Here is a 15,376-nt window from a genome sequence, read left to right as displayed (position 1 = left end):
CACCCTTCCTGTGGACACAGGTGATAGATGCCAGCTCAGGTGGAGGAGGCCAGGCTGTCGCCAACATCCCAGTGAGGGTATCAGCAAAAGCTGAGTACAGCAAGTACAGCATTGAGCCTGCCTCGCCCATCGACTTCGGAGCCATGATCAAGGGCACCAAGGAGACCCAGACTGTCGTGCTGGAGAACAAAGGCATGCTCGGCTTCAAATTCCGCATCCGCCGAGCACCCAAGGAGGCATCCGCATTGGAAAGCAAAAGGTAGGAGAAGCCCTGCACCACCCTTCCGGTGTGAGGAGGCACCAGCCCGCGGCTGGGATGTGGCAGGCAGCCAGGAGACCTGGGCTATCGTCCCTTTGCATCCCTGGCCTGGGGAGAGGGAGCAAAACACCACCTCGGTGGATCTTTACTGATAGGGACAAGGATTTCTTTTTGCCTTCTTGCTTTTGCACTGCTTTCATGCTGTGCTTTTGCTTCTTGCATAAGTCTGGTCTCACTACAGCCAGGGGATTTGCCATATCTCATCTGGTGCCTCCTTACTTACCAGCTGTGCTACATGATTCAATTAAGTGAAATAATTCATTTTAACTGTTATTGTGGAAGGCTCTGGCTCTTTGGAGCAGATTCCTCTTGTGAATGGCCCTGCGTGGATTGGGAAGAGGCAGGTGGGGGGCTGTGTTGTGGGGTACAGGAGCACCAGGCAGGGATAACACTGTGGGTGGCCCTTGCAGCTTCGCTTGCCCAGTGAGAAATGGGTTAGTGCCAGCTGACATTGTTTCTGTGCCTCTCCTGCAGCTCTGTGAAAATCAAACCCCAAACCCTGACCTTCACCATCAGCGGGAAGGGGCACGAGCCGCAGCTGACAGTCGTGCGCCCGAGCGCTCGCAGCAAGAGGGGATACGCCGTGCTGCGCTTCAAGCAGCTCCAGCTGGGGGATTCAGAGACGCTGCCCCTGGTCATCCGTAACGATGGCATCATACCTGCCAAGGTGAGGAGGTCCTGCTCGAGGAAGGCTCTGCTTTGGGAACAAGTGCTTGTGGCACAGGGGAAGGGTCCCAAAAAACACGGCCAACCTGGAAAGAGGTGTCAGGAATTCTTTTTAAACAAGTGACTGACGTCTGTTCCCCAAGAAGGGAGTTCTTGGAAATTTTTTGTCCAGTCTTTCTTCTTTAAGTTGAACACAAGAAAGGAGGTGGAGTATTTTCCCCGCCCTGTCTCTCAGGTCACTTTTTGTTCTCCTGGACATGTGTGATTTCCCAGTTCCATCAGATTGTATTTGATCCTAGTTTACTACATTTTAGGTAGACTTAGATGTGGTTTAATTACATTCTGCCCGCTACTTTCTGTCCTGTTTGGTTCTGTGTCAGTTCTATCCAGATGCCTCTGAACACTCTTTTTCCCCGGCTGGTTTGACTTTGCTTTTGTGCTAAGTGCTGTTTGCAGTGGGAGAGGTGCTGGGCTCCCATGCGGGGGCAGCAGCACTGCGGTGTCAGTCCCTGTGCCATCCTGTCCTCACACCAGTATCGTTGTGCTCTGGCTTCTCTTTTCTCAGTTTATGTTACTCCTGGAGGATGAGCATGCAGCATTCTTCTTGAAAGGCAGGGCCTCCGCACTCCGGATATTCCACGCTGGAGATGCGGAAGAGGGCTCCGTTGGAAACGGTAAATTCATTAACCAAGAAGTGTGATCATGCACAGAGGGAAAACGTGTGCCCTGCTCTTGGCTGCTCTTGGCTGAGCAGCAGCCAGATGTCAGGCACACTTTCTTTCCTTGGGCTCTCTGTCCCCCAGGCTTTTCTTGGGGAATTTTTGCAGGGCTTCCTCCTAGCAAGTTGTAGGAAGTTCTTCTGTTCTTCTAGACATGGTGGGTTGAGTTGTGGGGGACCGTCACTGCCTCAGTGGACCCTCTGAGGTTATTTGCTGCTCGTGGGAAGGTACCAGCCTGAACCGACGCAGCCCTTGAGCACACAGAGAGCCAGCAGAAGCCAAAAGCACTCTTTGGCTCAGCTTTGCATATGGCTGGAGCTGGCTGGAAGCAGATGGAATGAGGGCTGGGCATCAGCCTGAGGTTAAGCTGCTTAAGTGGTGCTGTGTCTGGAGGTGGCAGTCTTGTGAACAGAGGAAGAGGGTCTGGAACCACTGAGGGTAGAACCTGTGCTTAGAAGGCAGCTGGTTTCAACCTCTTATTCCTCATCTATCCTGTGGAAATCTTTCCTCTGTGCAGCTGTACCACCTAACTCTGATTTCCATTGCTGTGCAGAGAGCAAGCCCCCAAAGAAGCCTTTCTTCCTTCTGCCTTGTGGGCAATCAGCAGAGTTTGGTGTCATTTTCAAACCCAGCCTGGCTCAACATCTGGAAGGGAAGATCCATGTGTTAGTGGGGGACACCTGGTCTGTCAAGACCCTCATAGAGCTGGTGGGTGAAGGCCACAAGGACGAATTCACCCTCATTGGACTAGAGGAAGACACACAGGAGAGAAATGCCAAGATCAGTGTGAAGGAAGACGTCATTGATGGTAAGAGAGGAGAGGCTGCCAAGGTGGAGCAAGGAAGAGGAAAATGGCTGATCATGCGTGTCCTCCCTCTAGCCAGGCCTGGCTGTCACCCACGGGACTTGGTGGCCTGTGGGTGTGGTAGCCATGCACGCAGAGCAGTGTGTGCTGTGCTGCACGTCGCTGGCTTTGGGATGTGTCAGGGTGTTTCCCTGGAAGTGGTGAAACTGCCTGGGGAACTCCCTCTCGGAGCAGGGAAGGCTTGGAGCAAGGAAGCATTGAACATGCAGCTGTCTGTGCACGTCAGGGGGGCAGGTGGGGCTCCCTGCATGCTGAGATCCCTCGCTCTCCTCCTTAACAGCTGTCAGAGTGAATCACATCAATTTTGGGGACTGTGCTCTCGGGAAGCCCTGCCACAGGACCTTCAGCATCAGCAACCACAGCCAGACGAAGGTCATGCACTTTGAGTGGGAGGCAGGCGCCCCATTCCAGTTCTCCCCCAAGGTGAGCGTGGACTGCTCTGCCTTTCCCCATTGCTCAAGCCCTGCCCTGGTGTTCCCGGGAGCTGGCAGGGAGTCCTCACATGCCACTGATAGCCCGTTCCGGTGCCAGGAGATGGAGTCCCTGTCTTGGCTGGGCCAAGGCTGCCAGCCTTGCAGAAAAGGCTTCATGTTATGGGAGGTGGCACCTTCTGTTCATACTTTTGTCTATCAAACTTCACATAAATCCACTCTGAGGTGCAGATTCCTGGCACAGCTGCTCAGCACATCAGTCCCTTTTGCTGTCAGTCCTGCCCTTGGCAGCGCTTCCAGTCTGGTCTTGACTCCCTGATTCTCCCTAGGTGGGACACCTCCATCCTGGCTGTGCCAAGGACATCACAGTGTCCTTGAAATCAGATGTCCCAGCCACCTTCAGGAGGCACCTTGTGAAATGCAAGGTGACCAAGGTCAACTTTGAGCTGCCACAAAGGAAGGTTCCCGACTGGGATGACCAAATGCGCGCTGTCCCACGGAAGGATACCACCAGGAAAGAGCCGGCAGCCAAGTGGCCTGAAACAGAGAAGGTAAGAAGCAAAATGGCAAAAAAAGCCAACCCAGCTTTTGCAAAAAGAACCACCAGAACACCATCACTGCTGGCTGAGCAGCCCCTGCTTCCTCTGGACATTGGACAGCCGTGAGGTTCACCAGCAGAGCATTCCAGGGGAGAGGTGGAAGCGCAGTGACCGGATACACTCACGCAAGATGGGGAAGCCTTTTGACAAGAGACCTTCAGCCACACACAAACCATCAGTCTGTGCCACAAGCACCAGTGTTGCAGCCCCTGTTGAATGGAAGGCAATGGTTTATGATTTTATCCCATTTTGCGGTGTTAGAAATCTCTTCATCTGGTTGGTGCCTTTTCACCAACAAGGAGTTAAGTCTGCTGCACTCCATCTCTTCTTTTGAAGTGGAGAGAAATCCACTTCTCCTGCATATGCTGGTGAACCCCAAGTTTTGTCTGCATGAGAATTTGGTTGTGGTCTCTGTATTGTGTGGGATATCTCATCAGGGAGTAGCCCAGGCACTGTATGACTCTATGGAGGAGTCCGGAGACTCCAGAGACTCCTGCTTTTATTGACATTATTGCCAAACACGCTCATCTTGGGTGGAGGCTCTTTCCAAACTCTTTCTGGACCATTTTAAGGCCTCAAAACCATCCTCTTTTCTATCAGAACATCTGCAGTTGGAGACTTTCCTAGTGAGATCTTTCCCATCCCAAAATGCCCATCCCCAGCTCCCAGCAGTTGCTCCAGACATGACATCTGGAGAGCACTTTCTCCTCAGACAAGAAGAATAAGATCCTTTCTAGAACTCTTCAGTCTTGGGGTTCTCCATCCACAGAGCTCCAGCAGGGAAACTTCATCCTAATTTTGAGACCTGCTGGATTTATAGGGGACCCGGAAAAGAGCCAGTCCCTCTACAAGGCTGAAGTACAGGGACTAGAACGCAGCCATAGTCTCCATGGGGATATTAACAGCTGTGCTAGTGACCACTTGGATCAGTGGGTAGAAACAGCTACTGTAGCAGAGCAGTCCCAATTCTGTCAGCTTTCCAGGGAAGTAAAAGTGAATGTGGGTCCCTCTATGAGGCTGATCTTGGAGGCCAGAAGATCCCCTTCTCAGCCTGACCTTGTGGGCTCTGCTCAGTGATTCCTCCCTCCTCTGTTTGCAGGCGGTCGAGACAGTCCCAGAAGCGGCTCACGCTGTGCTGGAGGAGAGCAGCCAGGAGGCCGAGGTGTACCTCAGTGCTGTTGTTGCCTACGCCCAGTTTGAGCTGAACACGGACATGGTTCTGTTCAAGGATACCTTGCCCTTCCAGACAAGGACAGCCACGTGAGTGCTGGAGGCCAGGCAGGGCCCTGCGAGCGGGAGCTGCCTTTGCCCAGGGCTGGCCCAGAGCTGCTTCCCAGAACCCTGCCCCAGCCCAAACCAGCACAGGCCCTTTTACGTGCACGCAAAGCCAAGCGGGAGATGGTGCTCAGGAGAGGCTCAGTGCTGCCATACCTTTCTGCTGAGAACAGCCATGGGTTTGCTTCCACTGCGTGTCACCTGTCCTCATCTGCTCAAAAATAAGTTTGCAGTCAAACCAAGACCTAAAGTCCAGAGCAAGCCCCTTAGCTTCAATGTCCTGGGCACCATCTTGGCCCTTTTCTCTTAAACTTCCAGACTTGGAAATGCTGTTTTGGGCCACCCTGGACAGCAGTCTGAGCATGGCAGGGTTGCCTGGGGAAGAAGATGCTCCTCAGGAGAAAGTGGTACCAGGAGTCAGTCCCAGGAGTCCATCAGACAATATTACTGTACTATTTGCTTTATACTTCTTGGACTTTTTTTTAAATTCATCCTTCTTGCTTTTCAGTTTCACGATGCACAACACAGGCGAGGTAGCTCTGAAATACTTCTGGGAGAAAGCTGCAGAGAGTGAACCAGCCAAGAAGCCATACTCAACCACTCTGATGCGTAAGACCATTTCACTTGGTAGCTGAGGGCCTGGGGAGAAGAGCCTGCCACTTTCACTCCAAAACATGAATTGCTTTTTCATCCTTGTCCACACATCCACTTTCATCAGCATCTTCCCAGCTGCAGCTGGAGAGTTTTCTCCTTGTCCCCCTCTGCCTTTCAGCCCCTTCTGTTCTTGCTCTGCCACTTCTGCTCTGCAAAGGAGCTGAGCCAGGCTCTGGGGAGAGCCACGTGCTGGGTCAGGACTGAGAAGGGGGACATCAGATCATCTCTTTGCCAAGTCAGAGACTGGGAAAAACACTGGTGTAACGAGTGAGCTGCCCTGCAGCCACTGTCTGTGTGCAGTTCCCCACTCCAGGGCAAGCGCAAAGTCACTGTCTAAAAGCAGCTCTCCTGCTTTGGCACAGGAGTGTGTGCTGCAGGCAGAGACCCTGCTCCCAGACGCTCTATTTCCCGCTGAAAGTCCTTGGCCAGAGATGCTCCAAGTGCATCCCAGCTCTCCCCCACCTACCTGCAGCAGGAGGCCGAGTTGCTGGGAACACAGGATTTTGTCTTTGAAAGGTGTCCTCTTCCTCCCTGCAGGTCGGTTCCTCTCCTATGATACTGTAAAGCATTGCAGAAAGCTGCTGTGTCTTTTCCGGTGGGAGCAGGACCATCCTTCTGAGACGCGTCCTAAAGTGGAGCAGCTGCAGCAGCCTGCCAAGCAGCAGAAGGATTCCGAGCAGCTGGAGGAGCAGGATTCCCAGCAGCAGCAGGAGCAGCTCGAGCAGCAGCAGGAGCAGGATTCCGAGCAGGAGCAGGATTCTGAGCTGGATTCTGAGCAGGAGCAGGATTCTGAGCAGGACCAGGATTCTGAGCAGGAGCAGGAGTCCGAGCAGCAGGATCATGTCAGCCCCTCCCTGGAAGTCTTTCCAGATGTTGTCCACGAGGTCTTCTCCATCAGCCCCTACCATGGCATCATCGCTCCTGGCCAGAAGCAGACCTTTCACGTGCGGTTCTGCCCGCAGTGCACGGGGATGTTTAAGACCACCATGCTGTGCAGGTGGGAAACGTCTGCACACTTGCCAACTCACGCTACTGATGGGTATCACTGAATCACAGGGTGGGACAGGGTGGAAGGGACCACGGTAGGTGATCTGGTCCCACTTCCCTGCTCAAGCGGGGTCATCCCGGAGCACATGGCACAGGGTTGTGTCCAGAGGGCTCTGGAACAATTCCAGCGAGGGAGACTCCACACCCTCTCTGGGCAACTTATCACCTGCACAGGAAAGGAATTCTTCCTCAGGTTCAGGTTCAGGAATTTCCTGTTCAGGTTCTGCCCATTGCCTCTTGTCCTGTTGCTGGGCATCAAGCCCAGCCTGGTTCATCCCCTAGCACCCTCCCTTCAGTCCCTCTGACTGGGATGGGGAGGTGGGCCTGGAGACAGGCAGCCCCAGAGATGGCAGAAACACCCACAGGAGCACAGAAAGGTCATCATCTTTCATCATCATCTTTCATCCCGTGGTGGGGAGGCACTGGGAAAAGACACTGTATGAAACAGTAAGCTCCTGGGGGGTTGCAAAATCTGGAACGAGAGATCCAGGGACCAGCCAGTCCCCAACTCTGCTTCCTTTTGGGACAAGCAAGGCCTGCTTCTCCACATGTGCTGTAGTTGGTCCCCAGGCATTTGACTGCTCATGTTCCTGCCCTTGCACCTCTGCAGCCTCCATGCAGTGACTGCAGTTGTTTAATCTGCTGCTCGCTGCTTGCACAGAGACAGGATGCAACACTGCGTGCCCTGCAAGGAGACAGGAAAGCAGCTGGCTGGGAATGTTCCTCTGGCTAACACCAGTCCCTTTCTTCCTAGGATTCCTAACCTGAAGCCAGATCAGAAGATGGCGTGGGTGATGGTGAAAGGCAGAGCCTGGGAGCAGAAGAGTCTGGGTGAACCATTAGAGCAGACAGAGGAAGGCCAGGGACCCGAGAAGGAGGTGCTCTGGAGAGCAGCACCTGAGTGACAGCGTTTGTGTCAGCTCCAGCATCCGTCAGTGCCTGCTGCTGCTGCTGGTCTCCCACCCTTCACCAGAGACCTCTGCAGCTACCCTCCCAAGTTCCAGTGAACACCTCTGTCCTACCTTTTAGTTAGCTAAGTTAATTAACTACTTGTTGATTAGATTGATAAGTAATAGATAACTGTCAGTTAAGTGTTAATAAACAATTGTTAATAAATTGTTAATTGTCAGCTTGTCTTGGTTTGAAAGACAGGTGTCTGCCGGAGCTCTCTGGAATGGAGAATGTGGCCCCCTTCCCTCCAAATTACTGTAACTTTGAAATTAAGGGGCTTTCAGGCAAAGCTATGGGAAAAGGAGTAGCAGTTCTTTACCAGTGTGTACAACAAGGCAAACAAACAACAGCAACGACAAACAGAAGCAGATACCCAACCACAGCCTTCCCTCGGCTGCAGGCACTTTCCCTTTGGTGTAGTTCCAGTCACAGCCGGGCAAGGAAAGGAGGCAAATAATGAATAAAGCTAGAGAAACTTTAATTATTATTGAGGGGCTCAGAGAGGGACACAGCCCTCGAGGCGTGGCCTCACCCGTGCCCAGCACAGAAGGACAATCACTGCCCTGGTCCTGATGGCTACACTATTGCTGAGACCGGCCCGGTGCTATTGGCCTTCTTGCCCACCTGGGCACACCTGGGCTCAGGTTCAGCCCTTGTCAATCAGCTTCCCAGCTGATTAGTGCGGCCAAAGTGCACGACCCGGCTCTTGGTCCTGTTTAGCCTCATGCCAGTGGTGTCAGCCCATGGATCCAGCCTGTCCAGGGCCCTCTGCAGCCTTCCTGTCCTCCAGCAGCTCCGCCCTCTGACCCAGCTTGGCGACATCCAAAGGAGGACTTTGAGGTGCTGGAGCAAGTCCAGAGAAGAGAAAGGAAATTGATTAAAGGTCTAGAGAGTAAATCTGATGAGAAATGGCTGAGAGGACAAAGGGAGCTGGGGAGGGCTCAGTCTTGAGCAAAGGAGGCCCAGGGGGAACTGTCGCTACTGGACGCGAAATGAGTCCACAGAAGCTTGGTAAGTTCAAAAGAGAAAAAGAGCTAATTTGATTTCTGACTTTGCAATATATAGAATTCTAAAAGTGACAGTGGATTGGAGGATGAAATTGCTACTTCTCCAACCACACTGGTCAAACTAACAGTCCATCAAGTCTCTCCTCCCACAAAGAAGAATGCAAAATAATCATTATTTCCATGAACAGTGCCTGAGAACTCCATTAGAAATATGTAAACATCAGAAGGCATAGAAAACTTTTAAAAGAACTCCAAAACTTTCAAAAGAACTATAAAGGAAAACTTAACACTTTTAAAAAATCAGGGCAATAGGGAACGTTGTCACTCTCTACACCAGCCTGGCAGTGTTGCTTTGTTCTTTTCTCTCTCCGACTTCCTTGTTTTCGCCCAGCTACTCTTTCCCAGGGCGCTGGCCAGGCGCTTCCGGGAGCAGCCGGAGAGAAGCAGCAATCACCTTTGTGGGTTCGTTTGATATGGACAGAGCTATTTAGAGAGCGCAATCATGACCGGGATAAAGAGACTCAAGAGATTGGACACTTGTGTGCAGTCCAAAGTAGGTTGTATTTGCTCGAACGCTGCACGTACAAGTGACAATGATCAGGGGTTGAGTTACAGGTTGTATAGGGGAAAATAAGAGATAAGGTGAAACCAACAGAACAATGCCCAGTATGAATACATTATAGGTAAAATCCAATGGGAATAGCTTCAGGGGGAAGGATGAATACACGTAAAAATACAGAATAGAAACTCCAGCTTTAGGTTTAGGAAACAGAAACTCCCATTTCAAATTCACAAAGCTTTTTTGCTCCATTTGCGTAGCTGTACACTACAACACTTTGTTACGTCACAGAGTCTTCTGGACATCACAGCGCAGCTGTACGAGATCGCAGAGTGATATCCTAGGGTTGGCTCTGTGACATCACAAGGGGGTTTGTGACATCCCCGAGTGAGCTGTGACATCATAGGGGGCTGTGTGACATCACAGGGCATGTGTGAGGTCACTGGGGAGGTCACTACACCTCTGCCCCCCTCACAGTTCCCCCCAGAGAAGTCCAACGCTGCTCGTGCACAGCAGGGTCCCCTGTCCCACCCGGTCCCCCCACCCCTGGCACCGCAGCCTCCCCCAGAGGATATTCCACAAGATCGACCCCAGAGCCTGACATGGGGATGGGGGGTCAGGGCTGTGAGGGGTGGGACAGGGGGACGAGGACCCCTGGCAGTGTCCCTGTGTCCCCCAGGGCCAGGGCTTCTCCACCCCGTTATGAATGAGGGTTTCAGAGCAGTTAAAAAATCCCTGGCATGGGATCAGTAAAAACCAGATTTAATATTAATCAACAGCACCACAGAGTTCCTTGGCAAGAGGCACTCTGCTCTTGACTGGAAACTTAAGGCACACCAAGGAAACAAAGAAACAAGAAAACCAAACAAAATCCAGGCAATCAAAGCAAAAATGAGCCAAGAACTGTCCCTTTGTGTGTGTGTGTGTGCGTGTGACAATAGGACAGTGAGGGCAAGGATAAAAGGAATACGGCCTAAAAGCTTAACAGAGCTCAAACTCAACAGGACTTGACTGATACCTTAGACTTCAGCATTTAGCAAAAGTACAGCACATAACAGTATTTAACCTTACTTATAACCCAGGACTTCATGATTTGGCAATGGAATAACACTTAACAATATTTAACTTAGATTATAACTTATTTGAAACTTAACAACTTAGGAAAAGAACAACTCTCAGCAGCATTTAACTTAGCTTACAGCTTGTGACTTAACCTTCCTTACAGGCCTGACTGACTCAACTATCCAAGGCACTCAAACCCCTCAGAGAGCAGCATTTCTGCCACATTTCCCCAGCACATGCACTGGTGTGTGCACACAGACACAAAGAGTCAGTGCAAGGCACCTGTGAGAAATTCCCCTGAGGGCAGGGAAATGCTCCCTGCCGAGGCTGTGGCATCTCCCCAGCGGGCAAAGGGTTGAGCCTGGAGGAGTGGGGGGATCGGCCCAGGCTCCATCGTTGTTGGGGGATCCCCCGAGTGCAGCAAACGGGAGAGTTCCCGGATCGGAGACGCCCCAACCAGAGGGAGGTGGCTGGCCCAGGAGAGCTCCAAGGGGCTCCTTTTGGAGCGCAGTTTGTAGGGCCCCAAGAGAGGGGCTTCAGTCCCAGCAATGGTTCATCCTGGCTGCACTTGGCATCAACAGCTTTCTCTGGCAGTGTGAGAACAGGGATGTTGTGCCACTGAGGGAACAAAAACAGTTCCCAGGGCTGCTCCTAAAGAAACCAGGAGCTCGTAGGGCAGCAGCAGTGCCTGGAGCAGGCAGTGTTTGTGATGAGCTCCAGAGGAGCTGAGCCCAGGGGCTGTTGGCCAAGGCTGAGGGCCAAGGAGCATTTCTGAGCTGGCAGGACGGGCTGAGAAGGGGTGGGGGGAATGCAGCAGCACAGGGCCCATGGAACCAAGGGACCATTGTGAAACTGTGGGGCCTTGTGGGACCAAGAGACCTTGGAATCATGAAGAGACCTGTGGGGCCTCATGGAATCATGAAGACCACTGTGGCATTGCTGGAGCTCATGGAAGCAAAGGAGACCGTACTGATGCTGTGTGGCTCCATGCAATGGAGGCATCATTGTGACACTCTGAGGCCCCATCCAACCAAGGGCCCCTTGTGACACACTGGGGCCTCATGGAACTGTGGAGACCATTATGACACTTTGGGGTGCCATGGAAGCAAGGAGCCATTGGGACACTGTGAGACCCCATGGAAACAAAGCTCCAGGGTGACACAGAGAAGCTGCCTGTAATCAATGGTCCATTGGGACACTGTGGAGCCAAAGGAGACCGTTGTGACACTGCAAACCCCCATGGTCCAAAGGTCCATTGTGACCTTGCAGGCCTCATGGAAGAGAGGAGTCCCGTGACACTGTGGGGACTGTAGAACCACGGAGACCATTGTGACACTGCAAGGCCTCATGGAATTGTTGGGACCATTGGGAAACTGCAGAGCCTTCTGGAACCTAGGAGCCATGGTGACACTCTGGGACTCCTTCCAGCTAAGGGCCCATTGTGACACTGCAGGGCCCCATAAAGCCAAGGGCACACAGAACAGGTCTGGCTGGTTTGGCCTCCCAGGGGCCACCTGACTGGTCCAGCTGACCTTGGCATGTTGAGGGACTCTTCTCATCTGCGATTGAAACTCTGGGGCTCCGTGCTTTCCTTCCTATAGAAAAGAACTGTCCTTCTCCTTTAGGCACCCATGGCCAGAACTTGGATTTCACCACCACATTTCCTTATATCCAGGTGTGAAAAATGCATCTTTTATGATTGGCTTTTAGCAAATATTAAAATGAATATTATATGTGTAATGTTAGAAAGTTATGCTATATTAATTCTCTTCAGTAGTGTGTTAAATATAGTTTTAGGTTATAAGAGAATGTTAAAAGAGAAACTATGTATGTGGTGTTTTTCTAAGGGAATGAGATACTCGCTTTGAGGTAACAGTCCCAGAACACCTAAATCTTCCAGAGAAGAGGAAATTATGGTTCTCTGAAGAAGAATTACCAGAAGAAGCTAATTTCTTCAGGCCTTGCTCAGACTTGAAGACACTGTGGGGATTAGAAGAAGGAGTTGACATATTCCAGACAGAGTTTTTTATTTTAAAGAGAAGGTATGCATAACCATGAAGTATGTATGAATATGGAACAGTATATGGTTTTTAAGGGTTATTCCTTTGTTCACAAGGTATGCCTGTCGTGGCTTAAGTGCCCGAGAGCATCCGGACGTCCATAGGACTTTGCTTTTTATTCTCTTGCAATCGCACTAACTCTAAATTTTTATTACTCTAATTGTATTACTATTTTTATAACCATTTTAATATTATTAAACTTTTAAAATTTTAAAAAGGTAGTGATTGGCATTTTTCACACAGGGATTGTTCCCATAGGGATATCGCCAGGACAAGTCTGTCGGGCAGTGGTGTCACAAGGGTCACCTCTCATCTGTCCCCAAAGCCCTGGCGAAGGCTCCGTGCTTTCCTTCCCATGGAAAAGAGCTGTCCTTCTCGGCCAGGTGCCCATGGCCAAATTTGGGTTCCACCTCCAATAATCCCTATTGTGACAGACTGGAGAAGCCCTGGCTGGCTTGAATCATTAGCTGTGAGCTCTGTCTGTGCTTCTCCATATCTTATTTGTCTTTCTCTCTTTCTGTGTCTTCTTCTAATTCTCTCCTTTTGCAAATTATAATTAACTTAAAACTGAACGGGCTTAGAGCTTGTGAAGTTGAATGGCCCAAGTTAATGCACTGAGAAGTGTTTTTTTGTTGATTGAATGTCATATTAAACCTTCTGCCAAAGTTTCTCTGATATTCTCAAGTTGCCACTAAAGGCTGTTTGGTTGTTCTTAGCTCCTGAGAATCTTTTGTTGGTATTTCTGCAGGACATCCAACTCAGAGGACACAAATGATTGTCACTCCTTTTAAATGTCTTCTTGAGAAAATGGTTTGGGGGATGGCAGTCAGGGCTTGTCTGTCCTGCTTGGCACAGCCCAGGCAGGGCTTTCACAGCCACATTCCACACTCCATTTCCCAGCTGTTGGTGCCCTTGGTGCCTCTGAGTTCTGCTTGCCCAGCCCCAGGGACGCTCTCCTTGTCTGCCCATTCCCCCAGGCTCTCTGGGCAGGAATGGCCTCAGTGGGGGCTGCTGACCTTCTCAGCAACTTGGAGGCTGCTGCTGAATTTTCCTGCTCCAGAGCCTTGAAGTGTATTCAAACTGAATAGATCATATTTCAAAAGACAGTGAGACAACATCTTTTAGGTCCTGTTTAGGTTTTTTTTCCCTGTTAATACATGGCTATGTGCAATCTCCAATTGACACTGAATCCAAGTACCTCCTCCTGCAGTTGGAATAGATAGGAAAATCAAGACCCTTCATGGCTGACAATCAATCTGACTCTGTCCCTGCTCCCACCCCAGCAATTCCCCCATCCAAGCCCTGGCACTCAGAGCAGCCTTGTGCAAATCTGAGCTCCCTGCAGCCCAGGCTGCACCTGCAGGTTTCAGCTCCTTGGCTCCAACTCCCACCTGCTTTCCTTGGAGAAGGAGCTGCCCGAGACACAGAGGGATGTTCATTTCTTGGCAGCCAACAAAGCCAAGGGAAGGCACAGCTCCACCAAATGCAAAAGTCCTTCTTCTGCCTGGCTCTGCCCTGCCCCTGATCTCCACAGCCTGTCCTGTTTCCTTCATCCCTCCAGTGCCAGGGACTTTGTGGGACAAGGGAGCTCTGCTCTGGCTATGGAGGGAGGTCCAAGTGCAGCCACTGGAGTGGCAACACCAACTCATCACGTTTGTGTCCTTTGAGGGCCCAGGAACTGCTGAGACCAGAGGCACAGAAAGCTTTCTCTTCATGGCCAACAGCAAAAATGTCAACATCATAAATTTTAATAAACATCAAAACCTTTCTCTCTGCTCCTTGTGACATTCCAGCAGCGTCTGACATGTCCCTCATCTACAAGGCATTGCCATACAGGAAGGATTTTAGTCAAAGGGATAAGAAGAGGAGATATAAAAGATAAAACTACAACTAAGATGCTGAGTAAGGAGTTATTTACACTTCTGAAAGACTGGGAAACTCCCTGATGCTCAAAGCATGAAGCCAGTCAAGGGAGATGCATTGGAATGAGCAGAGACCAGGTGCAGGAGGAAATCTGGGAGCAATGGGAAGGACATAGATGCAGCTGCTGTAAATGAAGAGATGTCCTTAGACTTGGCCATTTAATCAGGAGAGCTGGAAACACCTGAAGGAAGAGGGTCATGAAATATTAGACTGAATGTTGGTGGCATCGGTAGAGGGGAAGATCAGTATTTCTTCTCCTGCCATCAGTAGAAGAAAACAGTAGAGGCAGGAAATTCCTGTTCCTGGTGGGAAAACTTTGCCATTTCTTCAAAGTACTCAAGTGACCCAGATAATAAAGATGTGCTTATCTCTTATGAAACTAACAGGTATTAAATCCTCTGCCTCTTTCCAGGTAGACACCTGTTGCCGCAGGCCCCCAGCCAGGGAATAATTAGCATTGACTCCATGACTGCAGAAGGCTGATCAATTGCTTTATTATATCATCTTATACTGTATTATACTGTACTTCTTAAGAAACTCAGCAACCCTTACAGCCAGTCCGATACAGCTGGGACCTAATTGGTCAATCCATCCAAACACCAGCCAGTGTCCAATTACAAAATCAGCCTTTGGTAACCAAATCTCCATGACACATTCCACATGTGCACAACAGCAGGTGCAACAAGTGGAGATGAGAATTGTTTCTCATTTTTTTCTCTGATCTTCTCTCAGCCTTCCCCAGGAAAATGCCTGGGAAAGTCTGTGCCTGCTCTCTGTGGCCAGAGAGCTGCTGCCACAAGCACCGCAGTAGCAGCCTCAACATTCCCCTCTTTGTTACACCGCAGGGGTGGCAGCCCCAAATGTTCTCCTGTCTTTGACCCTACAAGGATGGCAGCTCCAGCATTCCCCTCTCTATGACATCACAGCCGTGACAGCCCCAGCGTTCCCCTGCCTGTGGAACCAGAGCAGTGTCAGACTCAACATTTTCCTCTCTGTGACACCATAGATGTGGCAGCCCCAAGTGCCCCTCTCTGTGACACCACAGCAGTGGAAGACCCAGCATCCCCTGTGTGTGACACCGCAGCTTTGGCAGCCACAACATTCCCCTCTCTATGACTCCACGGTAGAGGCAGCCCCAGTATCCTCCTCTCTATGACATCACAGCATTGGCAGCCCCAACGTTCTCCTCTGTATGACAACACAGCAGTGGCAGCCCCAGCATTCCCATGTGTGTGATAC

The 15,376-nt window shown here is 50.9% G+C and overlaps 1 protein-coding gene and 2 long non-coding RNA genes across 3 annotated transcripts in view; 2 read left to right on the top strand and 1 right to left on the bottom strand.

Annotated features, from left to right (window-relative positions):
- Positions 1-15,376, bottom strand: part of LOC128821200 (zinc finger protein 208-like) — a 1,118,338-nt gene that overhangs the window by 956,517 nt on the left and 146,445 nt on the right. The window lies entirely within an intron of this gene.
- Positions 2,492-3,418, top strand: LOC128821212 (uncharacterized). Its single transcript, XR_008441040.1, has 3 exons — positions 2,492-2,512; positions 2,850-2,992; positions 3,330-3,418. It is a non-coding gene; the product is annotated as an uncharacterized LOC128821212 (long non-coding RNA).
- LOC128821209 (uncharacterized) lies at positions 4,743-6,097 on the top strand. Its single transcript, XR_008441037.1, has 3 exons — positions 4,743-4,859; positions 5,383-5,483; positions 6,066-6,097. It is a non-coding gene; the product is annotated as an uncharacterized LOC128821209 (long non-coding RNA).

This window comes from Vidua macroura, chromosome 36, assembly GCF_024509145.1.
Source record: "Vidua macroura isolate BioBank_ID:100142 chromosome 36, ASM2450914v1, whole genome shotgun sequence".
In the NCBI taxonomy this organism is placed as follows: Eukaryota; Metazoa; Chordata; class Aves; order Passeriformes; family Viduidae; genus Vidua; species Vidua macroura.
The sequence above is the reverse complement of the archived record's forward strand: the minus strand, read 5'-3'. Positions and strand labels throughout refer to the sequence as shown.